The 13,835-nt window shown below is 42.8% G+C and overlaps 1 pseudogene; it reads left to right on the forward strand.

The window, feature by feature from the left end:
• Nucleotides 1-1,254: 1,254 nt before the first annotated feature.
• LOC107768846 (trans-resveratrol di-O-methyltransferase-like) lies at nt 1,255-12,749 on the forward strand (annotated as a pseudogene).
• The last annotated feature ends 1,086 nt before the right edge of the window (nt 12,750-13,835 follow it).

Genomic DNA, 13,835 nt, shown 5'->3' on the forward strand with positions numbered 1-13,835 from the left:
TTGTCAAGTTTGATTCTATAGACATAATCTTAGGTTGGCTCGATAGGCGAGTGAAGCGTCGAAGAAACTTCTCTAGCATAATAAACCCTGATAATCAATAAAATAGATAAGCCAAGTGATTACATCAACCCGAAAAATGCAATAGGAGTGACGTTAGTCCCATAACCCTTGAATATCCCATCTCATTGAATTCTTTCTAAGTATTTATTTGCTCTATTTGCGATCTTATTTTCTTGCTTGCTTATTAGTTCGTAGTAATTTAGTTATAAAAATCACAATCATCTTCTTCACACTCACTTGAGCAATAAATATATAAATAGCTTAGACTGAAAAATAATTGATCATAAATCCTCATGAGAACGTTACTTTTTTATTATTTTATTACTTGTCGATTGTATATACTTGCGTCTGAACCCAACACCTATGCATAAAAAGGCTGAGTATTTGAAATCCATTGAAAGGAATCCTATCTAAGCAAGCACAGTGAAGGGGGGAAGTAAGCAATCAATGACTCTCTCTGAGTTTCAGAGCTGAAACTTCCTCCTGCAAAACCAAATGGAATTCATCAACTGATGCGCCTATTGGTACACTCCGGCTTTTTCGCTACTAAAAAGCTTGACGAAATCTCAGAAATTCAACAAGGTTATGTTCTTACAGCTTCTTCTAAGCTGCTTCTGAAGAGTGAAATCCCAAATTTATCACCTTTTGTTAGAGCAATAGTTGATCCTGTTATGGTGAATCCATGACAATCTTTAGGGGATTGGTTTCTTGGAAATGAAACCACCCCATTTGAAACAGCACAAGGTGCATCCATGTGGGAATATTGTGATCAAAATTCAAGATTCAATAAAGTTTTCCTGTTATAACGGAGCATCCAAGTGAGAGCATCCAGCAACTTCTAAGTATTTTTCGGAGATAGTATTTTCCAGAGATAGCAAGGTAGCCGTCCGCAATCCTCTTTTTCTCCTTCCTATTCTTAGTATTATCTATTTAAGTCTTATATTGTATTGAGTAGACAATATTGGACATTATTTTAATGGCTCATGACTAGTGACATCAGGATCGGACAGTGTGAATGTAATTGCGTATTTATTTTTCCGCGTATTTTGTTATATTAAAATAAAAGACTTGTGATCATAATTGATTTGGAAATGAATTTATAAAAGAAATTTATGTTATTAGTGTTGAGTCGGCTGACCTAGTACTGTGATACTTGGTATAGTTGTTTATTATTTTCTACTCAATAGTAAATAACCAGTTTTTTAAAAGAAAAGCTAAAGATACTAAAATATAATTATTTTAATGAAAAAAAGCTCATCAAAACAAGAAAAGCCTTAACATGGGTAGTGTTTGATATTTGGAATTAGTTCTTGAGAAAATTAAAAAGAAAAACAGAGAGCGAGACGGATATATAAAAACAAACAAAAGGACGGTTAAGTTTATATGCTAAAAAAATAGGAAATTGAAGTCCTAGGATAAACATGAGAATAAGCTTTACAGCTGACATTTGAATGTCCCACCCATTAAGCCAACAATGAACCATATGACAAAGAAAAGAGTGAGTTGTCACAATTCTGAGCATGCCATCACCAATCCTAGTTCTATACATAAAGATAGCTCATGTATCACAATTGCCTAGTTTCAGCAACAATTGTAGAGAACTTCCTGAGCTAATAATGGAAACAGTTAATATTAATGAGCTGTTCAAAGCACAGGCTCATATCTACAAGCATGCATTTGGTTATTCAAATTCCATGGCCTTGAATTTTGCCATTCAATTAGGCATACCAGATATTATACATAACCACAAAAAACCAATCACTCTTCCTGAACTACTTTCAGCACTCAAACTTCCCTTATCAAAATCAACTGCCATTTATCGACTAATGCGCATGTTGGTACACTCTGGATTCTTTGCCATAGCAAAGATCGACGAAAACTCAGAGACAGAAAGATATATTTTGACAACTCCTTCAAGGCTGCTTCTTAAGAATGAAGTCCTAAACTTGTCACCTTGTGTTAGAGTAACAGTTGATCCTGTCCTTCTCACTACTTGGAAATTATTGGGTGAATGGTTTCGCAATAAGAATGAAGAAGCAACAACATTTGAGGCAGCACACGGGTTACCTATGTGGGAGTTTTGTGCACAAAATCCAAGATTCGACAGAGTTTTCAATGAAGGAATGGCTAGTGATTCCAAAATGATGAGATTAGTTGTGAAGGACTGTAAGGAAGTATTTGAGGGGATGAACTCATTGGTTGATGTTGGAGAGGGCACTGGGATTATAGCTAAGACAATTTTGGAGGCATTTCCTCACTTGAAATGCACTGTCCTTGATCTTCCACATGTTGTTGCCAACATGCCACAAAGTGAGAATTTAAGCTATGTTGGAGGAGATATGTTTCAGTCTATTCCCAACACTGATGCCATTTTGCTTAAGGTATGTACAAGAACTTTATATTTAATATTGTTTGACTCAAAAGACGTTAAAACCTTTTTGAAAAAATTAATCAAATATAAAGGGGTAAATCGTAGCTGAAGATAATAATCTCTAGAGTAATAATTAGTAAAGAGAAGAGAGTTGCAAAGTTTCTTTTCTTTCAAGATTGATAAGTTTCCCAGAGTTTTCACAACCCCTTACAAGGTTTTTATGTCCCCCTTATATACTAGAGAGAAACCATCCTGAATTGTCAGAAAACAAGATACAAAGAATATTCAGCGGAATCTTCTTAATGTCCCCTAATGGGTTTACACTTCTATATGGGTCGTACAATTTGTTCTTTTGCCTTAAAGTCATCTCCTTCGGGACGCCGATTCGGAGTTACCCGGCCGTTTGTCATACTCGTCATAGGTCGTGGTCTGTCAAATTTGGACCCATACAGTTAGTCCCTCTACTTATCGGGGTCGCGACCGGATGCGTCCTCGATGAGCGGACTTCATGCATTCCTTTGGAGAAATTTGACCTGTGGGAACGTTATGCCGTGGCCAATGGGGGACGATCATCACGCTGAGCAAAACATCGTGCGGTACACTTCTCCGGGAAGTGATGTCAGCTTCACGTGCGTCATCATTACGCAGGTTTTTGAGGCGGGGACTGACAGTTTGGTGCTTCGATTCTTGCGCTGCTTTGAGGCCAGTCGCCTCGATTCTGGCGCCTCCTAATCCTATAAATAGGTGAAGGATTTAATTTTTTGAAAAACTTTAGCCATTCCTCTCTTGAAGACCTCTTTCATTCTTTCTCACTTGCTCTCACATCCTTCTGTTCTTCTTTTGTTCCTCACCTGAAGTTTCTTCTTCCTTTCTCCTTTTGTGATGATATTCCTTTAAACGATATTATGTCTAGGTCGTGTCGTTCTCGCTAAGGGGTTCCTGAAGCCACCCCTTCATCCACAGTGCCTCCCTCTGACAACGGAGATGTGGTGGTAGAAGAGAGTGACAACCCTCCTACGGTGGAGGAGCTACTACCGAGGCACCCCTTATCCCGGAGTGACTTACTCAAAGATCCACCTTCTACCCCGAACCCATGTTTTCTCAGACGGAGCAGGTCTATATCAATGCCCTTCGTGTAAAATTTGGCATTCCTGCTCATATAGAAATGGTTCCAGCGGGGAGAGACTATGTGGATGTCCACAGACCTGGGTACTGCGCTTTCTATGAGTACCCTTTTCTGATTGGCTATACACTTCCTCTCTTCCCCCTAGCGGAAGCATTCTATAGATTTTTCCAAGTTTGTCTAGCGCAACTTTCGCCATATACGCTCAAGGTGCTTCTGCTATTGGCTAAGTATGTAGAGTTGGCGGAGTGTAGCATTTTTGTCTACCACCTTTTGCACATGTTCACACATGGTTTTCTCAGGGGTACCATGGTGTATTTGAGGCTTCGTGGTACGAAAGGGCTGGTAGTCGGGACAGATGATCGGGCGAGCCGCAAGTTTTGGCACAAGTACTTCTTCGTCAAGACCGAGCACGTCGTTTTTAACTCTGCCAGATTCCCAGAGCGGTGGAATGGGGCTCGTAAGTGCCGTCCTTCGTCATGTTCCCCTTTCTTCTTTATTTACTATAAAGCTTATTCGCTTGCCATTTTGCAGCTATGGGCCGTCAACCTTGCCCCATTGCGGGTATCATAGATTGGGTAGCCTGCCTGTTGCCTCATGCAGCAGAAACTCGAACTTGGCCTGCCTTCGTGCAATGTTATGGCCCTAAAGTTTCCTCAGGTAAACATCATGCTTACTATTTCGTTAGCCATGTAACCTTACTTAATGGTATGAACTTCTGTGATGACAGGTCGAGGTGCTTCCAGGCGGAGGGACGCCGGTCCCCGTTTTTCGACAAGCTGTTGCCACTATAGATACGCAGTTTGTCTTGAGTGAGTCTGTTCGAGAGGGTCGTCCTCAACCTATCCAATTGGGAGATCCGTCTCGAGTCGTGGCCGCGAGGGAAGAGGTTTCTTCAGTACCGACCTCATATCCTTTGGATGAATCCTCTAATGGGGATGAGTCGTTGTCGAGGAAAAGGAGGAGTCTTGAGCTGGGGAAAGGCGTGGCTATGGACGCTGATGGCAGCGGGGCGTCCCGGACAGTCCCTGTGCCCGTGTTCATGGCCGATGCCGTTTTGTCGGGGAGATCTTCCCAAGTGGAGGGAGTTAGCCCAGAAAATGGTTCAGTGCGCTCTGCTGAGGGTGGTGCATCATCCAACGTTGGGGTACATCATGTTGAAGGTGGCGACTCAGGTTCGGATATCTACCCCGAGGATGTTAAAGAATTTGTGGGTCGCCATACCCATGTGGAGGTTAGGATGGGCGGATCCGACCGTCATATGGTAGTTCCGGGGAACTACAACTTGTTGCTGAACAGCGAGCAAGTGGCCTTGGCCCTAGTTTCTCTATGTGCTACTCCTGAAAGCGAGATGCTTAGGGCTATGAGCGACGTGGAGTTATCTCAGAATGTCGCTGGTATGGCCCTGCAGGTAGGTACCTTTACTTCTCTTTTCATCATTGGGTTGGTGCGATAATCATCGTTTTATACTTTGTTTCTGATTTCTTCCCTTCTTTTTTGTCAGACCCTCGTCATGAAGGTAGAGAGAGAACATCGACAGAGGAGAAGGACGGGCCTTTTTGAGAAGATGTTGTCCAAATATCATCAGTATCGGGCTAAGCACCGGGCGGTGGCTGACATTTATCATCGGGACCCTGAGTTTCAAGTTTTCCGTGAGGGGCTCAAGCAGCGGGAGGACCAGTTAGAGTGCAAGATTGAGGAGCTGAGGGAGAAGGACGAAGAGCTCGTGAAGGTTGTCTCCCGTAACAGTGAGTTGGAGGTCTCCCTTAAGCCAAAGGAGGACGAGCTCGAGTTGAGCAGGGGGTGACGGCTGAGAATGCCGACTTACAGGTGAAGGTGGCGGACTTGACCACTGAGTTGAGTACTAAGGTAGCGGAGATTGAGGGCCTTAAGGGCGAGCTGAACGTTAGCGCTGATAAGCTGGCGACAACTATTTCTGAATCGGTATCTTTGGAAGATGCCCTCCGTATTTCTAGGTCGTAGTTGACTGACCGCACTACACAGACAAATGGCCTCGCTGAGGGCGGAGGATGCATGTCGACGTTTTCAGCCCTTTACGTCTTGCGCCTTAGTCGATCCGATTATGCCACGTCGTTTATACAAGTTGTGGGTCCATGCAGAGGCTCAACTTAATGTGTATAAGGCTTTTCACGCTGAGGGGAGGGCTACTGAGGCAGAGGTTCAGGCTGTGCACGCCGAAGCTCATGCAGCTCGTGAGTCATGCGAGTACGACCCCCTCATACCTGACGGGGATGAAATTAACTCTGATGATGCGAATCGCGTTGGTTGAGATTCGTTGTACGAAGATGCTTACCCCGCTGGGGATGATGTGTAGTCTTAGTTTGTATTTGCTTTTGTTTAGGGATTTTTGCACAGGTCATACTTGGGCCCGTTTGTAGGGGCCAATGTAAATGATGTTTTGTTGCAATGTAAAATTTACTTTTGTCGGCTTGTTGTTGTTTTTTGCACTCATCGCACACATGATATCGTTGACTCCCTCAGTAATTGGGATGTTGCTTTGAACTGTCGTCGAGGCGGGATCCCGTCGTAGTTCAAACGAGGTCAAACTTAGGTTTTCGTCGATGGCCTTGGCCAGTAGGGTGTTGCTTCGAACTGTCGTCGAAGTAGAATCCCGTCGTGGTTCGAACAAGGTCGAACTTACATTGTCTTCGATGGACTTGGCCATTGGGATGTTGCTTCGAACTGTCGTCAAAGTAGAATCCTGTCGTAGTTCGAACGAGGTCGAACTTACATTGTCGTTGTGGCCTTGGCCATTGGGATGTTGCTTCGAATTGTCGTCGAAGTAGAATCCCGTCGTAGTTCGAACGAGGTCGAACTTACATTGTCGTCGATGGCCTTGGCCATTGGGATGTTGTTTTGAACTGTTGTCGAAGTAGAATCCCGTCGTAGTTCGAACAAGGTTGAACTTACATTGTCGTCGATGGCCTTGGCCATTGGGATGTTGCTTCGAACTGTCGTCTAAGTAGAATCTCATCGTGGTTCGAACGAGGTTGAACTTACATTGTTGGAGATTTGATCGTATTCCCGTAGGAAGACATCACATGCCGACTAGTGGAGATCAGGTTCTGTATATACAATGGAGATTTGATTCCGTAAATACATTGGAGATTTGATTATCTATATGTAGTCCCTTCATTACTTCAGTCCGGAGGTTATATCGACGGGTCGAGGTAATGAACAACATGTCATTCCTTAAGGTGTCCCCCTTGCTGCCTTATTAAAAACCTCCCCAGGAAAACCCGATTGGGACAAAACCCGGGTGAGGGAAAAAGGGTACGACTCAGGTGACGCCTTCTTTTATAAGTGTAAATACTTGAGATGGGCGACGTTCCAGTTGTTTAGGAGTAGTTTTCCCTCTATTGTTTCTAGCTGGAACGCTCATTTGTTTGCTGCTGCTATGATTTTGTACAGTCCGTCCCAGTTCGTTCCAAATTTTCCCTCATTAGGGTCTTTTGACGCTTGTGTTTTGGCCTTGAGGATGTAGTCGCCAATTTTGAGTGGTCGCACCTTGGATCTCTTGTTGTAGTATCTTCCTACTTGCTGCTTTTGGGCTATTATTCTTATGTGGGCCATGTCTCTTCGTTCTTCAACTTCATCCAGATCTTGTAGCCTATTTTTGTCGTTTCTTGTTCCGCTATCGTTGGAGTATCTCAAACTGGGTTCCCGACCTCGATGGGTATAACTACGTCGGTCCCGTAGACCAGTGAATATGGCGTTTCTCCTATGCTGGTTTTTGGTGTAGTGCGGTATGCCCATAATACTTCTGGTAGTAGTTCGGGCCATAGCCATTTAGCTTCCTCAAGCTTCTTTTTCAATATGTTCAATATTACTTTATTAGAGGATTCAGCTTGACCATTCGCAGCAGGGTGGTATGGCGTGGAGAGTATTCGTTTGATGCGCCACTTTTCGAAAAACTCAATCGTTCTTTTTCCGACGAACTGAGGCCCGTTGTCGCAGCTGATTTCTTTGGGGATGCCAAAGTGGCATATAATGTTTTTCCATATGAAGGCGATGACCTCATGCTCACGTATCTGAGTGTATGCACCTGCTTCCACCCATTTAGAGAAGTAGTCAGTTAAAACCAAAAGGAAGCGTACCTTACCTCGTCCTGCTGGGAGGGGGCCGACTATGTCCATTCCCCACTTTATGAACGGCCATGGCGAAGTCACTAAATGAAGGAGTTCTCATGCTTGATGTATCATAGGGGCGTACTTTTGACATTGTTCACATCTCCTGACATAGTCGGCGTCTTCTTTTTTCATGGTGGGCCAGTAATACCCGGCGCGAATAAGGAATTGGACGAGGGCATGGTTTCCCGTGTGGGCACCGTAGTGCCCTTCGTGCACTTCTTCCAGTACTTGCCTTTCCTTTTTTGATGTGGCCCAAGACATTTGGCCAGGAGGCCGCCAAACATTCTTTTGTAGAGATCGCCATTTACTAGGCTATACCGAGCTACCTGCACCCGGAGTGTTTTGGCTTCTTTTTGTCTTGCGGGAGTGTTCCATTTAGCAAATAGGCTACGAAGCGGTTACGCTGGTCCCAAGTTAAGTTTATAGAATGTAACTCGATGTGGTCTATTGCGGAATGAAGGAGGGTGACCATGTTTTCTTTGTTGATATTCTTGGTGGACGCAACTAGTTTAATGAGGCCATTTACTTCGATATTTTGCGCCCTGGGTATTTGGTCGAGGCGGCATTCATCGAATTCTGGCAGTAGTTTGTAGTTTTCTGACTGGTACCTTTACAGCCTCTACTCTTTGATTTTGAAAGTCCTGATGACATGATTCACCACGAGTTGGGAGTAACAGTGGAGGACGAGTCGTCGAGCGCCATATTTGAGGGCTAACTTCAAACCTGCAATCACAGCTTCATACTCAGCTTCGTTGTTAGTCACCTCGGGGCATCGTATGGACTGGAGAATTACTTCACCTATAGGGACCTTTAGGACGAGTCCCAGTCCCGATCCCGAGGCGTTAGAGGCACCATCGGTGTAGATGACCTAGAGGTCGGTATGTGTAGAAGTGCTGAGTGCTTCCGGTTCTATCTCGGGCAATATTTTCGTGCTAAAATCAGCGACGAAGTCTACGAGCACCTGCAACTTGATGGAATTTTGTGGTTGGTACGTTATGTCGTGCTCACTTAGTTATATGGCCCATTTTGCTAGTCTACCCGATGGTTCGGGTTTGTGCAGGATACCCCTTAGAGGGAATGAAAGTGGTCTTTTCTTGATCTTCTTCATCCATGAGAATTTGGTTATAACTGGAGTACGCATCCACGAAGCTCAGCAGCTCGTGTCCCGCTGTTACATCGATAAGTTAGTCGATGTGGGGTAACGGGAAAGATTCCTTTGGGTATGCTTTGTATAAATCGGTGAAGTCGACACACATTCACCACTTCCCATTCTTCTTTTTGACCATGACCACATTGGCGACCCATTGAGGGTATTTCGATTCTCTGATGGAACCGTTAGCGAGTAATTTATCAACTTCCTCGTTGACTGCCTCATTGATTGCGGCATTGAACTTCCTCCTTATTTGTCGTATCGACGGATAGAGTGGGTCGACATTCAGCTTATGCGTAGCGATCACCCTTGGGATTCCTGGCATATCTGAGTGGGAAAAAGCAAACAAATCGGCGTTGTTTGTTAAAAACTCACGATACTCACCTGGCTCTGAGCGTTTATGCCCAATATAAGCTTTTTTGGTGCAGTCGATGTTATTTAGGTGGACGGGGTCAAGATATTCCACGGTTGCCTTGCAAGCTTCTACAAGGTCCGGATCTTTGATGGCATCTACTTGTATGTCGGGTTTGGTGCCCGACATGGCTGACTGCTATGCTTCCGCACTTGCCCCTTTTAGCTATTTTGTGTGTGTGCAATCTTGGGCAATCCGGTAGCATTCTTAAGCGGTAAGTGGCTCGCCTCGAATACTGAATATCCCCCATGGGTGGGAAATTTGATCACTTGATAGAAGCTTAAGGGGACGGCTTGCATGGCGTGTATCTATGGTCGTCCTATAATGGCGTTGTAGGCCATTTCCAGGTTCATAATGTGGAATGTTGTTTCCAGGGTGACCCCTCCTGCCAGGATAGGTAGCACTATTTTTCCAGATGTCTGCTCTACTGCATTATTAAAACCTGTTAGTGTTATGCAACGCGGTATTATTTTATCCTTGAGCCTTATTTGCATGAGAACTCGTGGGTGAACAATACACGCACCGCTTTGGTCATCCACCATGATTCCTTTTACATCGGTATTAGCGATGCGTAAATTTATAACCAAAGCATCATAGTGAGGGAAAGACAAACCGTCGGTATCTGACTTATCAAAGATGATACTATCTTCAAGGTCATCATATGGGTGACTGTTCGTTTGAGTTTGTGCGTGGTGGTGAACTTCACATGGTTGATTACTGTGTCATCGCCACCGCCAATGATCATTTGTATGGTACGGGCTGGTGATGGTGGCTTTGGAGGCCCTTGAGATGGGTCGCGCCCTCGAGTGAAGTTGGCCTTTCCTTTATCGCTTAGCAGTTCTTTCAAGTACCCCTGGTTCAACGTCCTAACTACTTCTTGCCACAGACCTATGCAATCTTCAGTCTTGTGTCCTTTTTCTTGGTGGAATTCACAGAGGACGTTCGACCTCTTGGTGCTTGGATTTGATTTCATCTTTTGCGGCCACTGCACCTTCGTGCCCAACTTCTCCAGTGCATACACTATCTCTAAAGGGGAAACACAAAAATTATGAGCAGATAGTAGTGGAGGCATACCTCTTTTGTTGTAGAGGGATGCAGCGTGTCATGGCACGATGTCCACATGTCGTGGAAGGGGCGGATTGGATGTTCGGATGTAGGGCTGATGCCTTTCACGATTGAAATGCGGTGGTTGATCTCTTCGCCCGTTGTTACCTCGATCTCTCCTTGTCTCGGTCTGGACTGATGTTAATTGTTGAACCAGACCATTCAGGTCATCCTCATCTGCCCTCACCTCGACGCAATAGGCGTTGTGGATCTCTTCCCATTTGGTAGGGGGTACGTCATGAGTCTACTGAGCAGTTTTTTGGTTGCCTTTGACCCGTTCATGTTTAATCCATTTTGAAAGGTTGCTACTGTCATCCCTTCTGACACATTCAGTAGACTCATCCTTACTCTGTTGAACCTGGCCAGGAAATCCTAGAGTCCCTCGCCCGTGGTTTGCCTGACGACAAAGATATCATTGATCCTAGCCTCAGCCTTCTTCGCTCCTGCATGAGCGGTGGCAAATTTATCCGCCATCACTTCGAACGTCGATATCAATCGAGCTGGTAGCTGGGAGTACCATGTCAATGCTCCCCCTATCAAAGTCTCATCGAACTTCTTTAGCAGCATAAACGATACATGATCTTTTGATATATCATTGCCCTTTACCGCAGTAACATAATGGATTATGTGATCCTCCGGGTCCGTGGTCCCGTCATATATTTTCAAGTATGGAGGCGTTTTGAAGGTCTTTGGAATAGAGTGTGGAGCAGCCCCTTCGCTGTAAGGCTATTTGACGAATCAGCCCACATCGCATTTTGGCAATAGCTTTGGAGCGCCTGGTATTTTGTCGACCCTCTCCTGATGTTCCTTCATCTGGTCGCGTAGTGTTTTGTTCTCATTTTCCATATCTTCCATTTTATTTAGGATGGCCATAAGTGCACCATCACCAGCATTAGTAACAGTGTGTGTGTGTCACCTGCTCGTGTAGTGCTTGGCTCATCGGTGGTAGCTGCGATTTCTATAAGTGGTACGTCTTCGACATCTCCTTGAGTGGGTTTCTCGAGCATGTTGATCAAAGCACTTGTTAACCATTCTTCTAGCAACTTTTTTTTCTCCTGGTGGTGCTTCCCCCACCGTGGATGTTGAGGCTCCCTTTTCGCACAAGATCTTTAGATCCCCATGTGGAAGAGGTGAGATCTCCCCTTCCGGTGTTGCTCTTGGTGTTGTATTCTCATTGTCTTCTCTACTGGCTTCATTGAGAGAGTTCAGGAGATTATTCGAGACATTTGCTATAGCCTTCAACCTCGCTTCCTTTCCCGCCGTTGTTGGTTTTTGTGAGGTTTAAAGAAAAGTAATTATTACTTTTAGGAATCTAGATGGGAACTATGATTTCAGCTATAGAAATCCCCACAGACGGCGCCAAATTGTTTGACTAAAAAGATGTTAAAACCTGTTTGAACAAATCAATCAAAGATGAAGGGGTAAATCGTAGCTGAAGATAATAATCTATAGAGTAATAATAAGTAAAGAGAAGAGAGTTGCAAAGTTTCTTTTCTTTCAAGACTGATAAGTTTCCCAGAGTTTCCACTGCCCTTTACAAGGTTTTTTTACCCCTCCCCCCATATACTAGAGAGAAACCCTTCTGCATTGTCAGAAAACAAAATACAAGGAATATTCAACAGAATCTTCTTAATGTCCCCTAATGGTTTTACACTTTTATATGGGTCGTACAATTTGTTCTTTGCCTTAAAGTCGACTCCCTTGGGACGTCGATTCGGAGCTACCCTGTCGTTTGTCGTACTCATCATAGGTCGTGGTCAGTCAAATTTGGACTCATACATATATATCCTTTATGTAGATGCGTTTAACTTTTAGCCACATTATCAAATCACTTAAAAAATAGTCAGTAAAACTTAGATTGTTAAACTAATTTTACGCCTGTTTTATCTAATTAACCATCTTTGAAGCTGGCAGAACATTTGTTCAAATTAATCGAAGTTCGATACAATGTCACGTTGTTATGTTTTGCAGCATGTATTGCACAGTTGGAAAGATGAGGATTGTGTCAAGCTACTGAAGAAATGCAGAAAAGCTATTGCAGAAAATGAAGAGGGAATAAAAAGGGAATAAAGTCCTTATCATTGACATGGTATTGAAGAGAGATGAAGAAGAACCAGACATGACTGAAGTGAAGCTCATGTTTGACATGTTAATGACAATTATTTTTACTGCTAAAGAAAGAACTGAGGAAGAATGGGGAAAGCTATTCCTTGAAGCTGGCTTTACTCGTTACAATATAAGACCAATCTTTGGCCTTAGGTCTCTTATTGAAGTTTTCCCTTGAAAATATATATGGGGTTTTATTGTGTTTTTCTTAAGAGAGATGATGTTCATGTTGTGCTCTGATAAACAAAGACTTGCCTTCTTACATAATAATAACCCATTTCTCTGTTTTATTAAGCAGTGTCCCAAGGTATCCTATTTGTAATTCCTTTTGGAGCAAAATATTCATCATGATATTGCATTATGGCGAATAATACATTTATTAACAATATCATATGCTAATTGCTCGATTATTACATACATTTTGGAGCAAAATATTCATCATGATATTGCATTATGGCGAATAATACATTCTTTACATCCATTGTGCATTATGATATTAGATGCTTAAGTGTAAAGATAATAGTATCTATATAGTTTTACATGTAAAGGAACTGCCATGCCGATAGTCTTTATATATTAAAGAACTACCCCTGCCCAAACTATCTCCATTGTTACTCTGAAAAGTTTCATTGTCATTACATTCCATTTCGTAGAGACTTCCCCCCTATCTCAAGTTTTTGAATTCAACTTTGGCAGAAAAGATTTCGTTTATACAACATGAGTGAACTAATATTAAATCATCGAAGAAATATGTCAAATGAAACTTTAGCATGGTGTGAAACCTCAAAATATTATTTTATTTTCTTCCAAACAGTAGACAAGTTGTACAAAAAGAAAATATATAGTGAAATCACCTGAAAAGCAAGAGGAAATTATATCAGAATTTAGTGTCTCCAAAGATTAAGAAGATCATCTCTGCAATGTAGAGGAATTACCCAATCCAAACAATCTCCATCTTGAATGAGCAAATTTCCATTAACAAGATTATAATCCATAAACAGAACAAAAATCATGAAAGAATTATGCTATATGCAATAGAATCCTTCAATCAAACAATCATCTTAAAACATAAACAGGTTTTCTTGAAAAAGAAAAAGATTCGAAATTCAACAAAGACATTCAATTCTTGAACTGAAAGTCCAAATATTACCTTGCTGCAAATGTTGAAAGAGGTCGTTGATGCTGAAAATGCTACCAAAATATCCCTAACCACCATAACTTGTTAGCAATATTTCCTAAAGAAGAAGGCAAGGTTTTCCTATAAGCTAACGACTATAGAAGAATGTTTTCATCTTAAAAGATGTTGAAGTCTTCATTAGTCTTAGGTCTCTATCATGTATCTCTTCTTCAAAAGGGAC

This window comes from Nicotiana tabacum, chromosome 3, assembly GCF_000715075.1.
Source record: "Nicotiana tabacum cultivar K326 chromosome 3, ASM71507v2, whole genome shotgun sequence".
In the NCBI taxonomy this organism is placed as follows: domain Eukaryota; kingdom Viridiplantae; phylum Streptophyta; class Magnoliopsida; order Solanales; family Solanaceae; genus Nicotiana; species Nicotiana tabacum.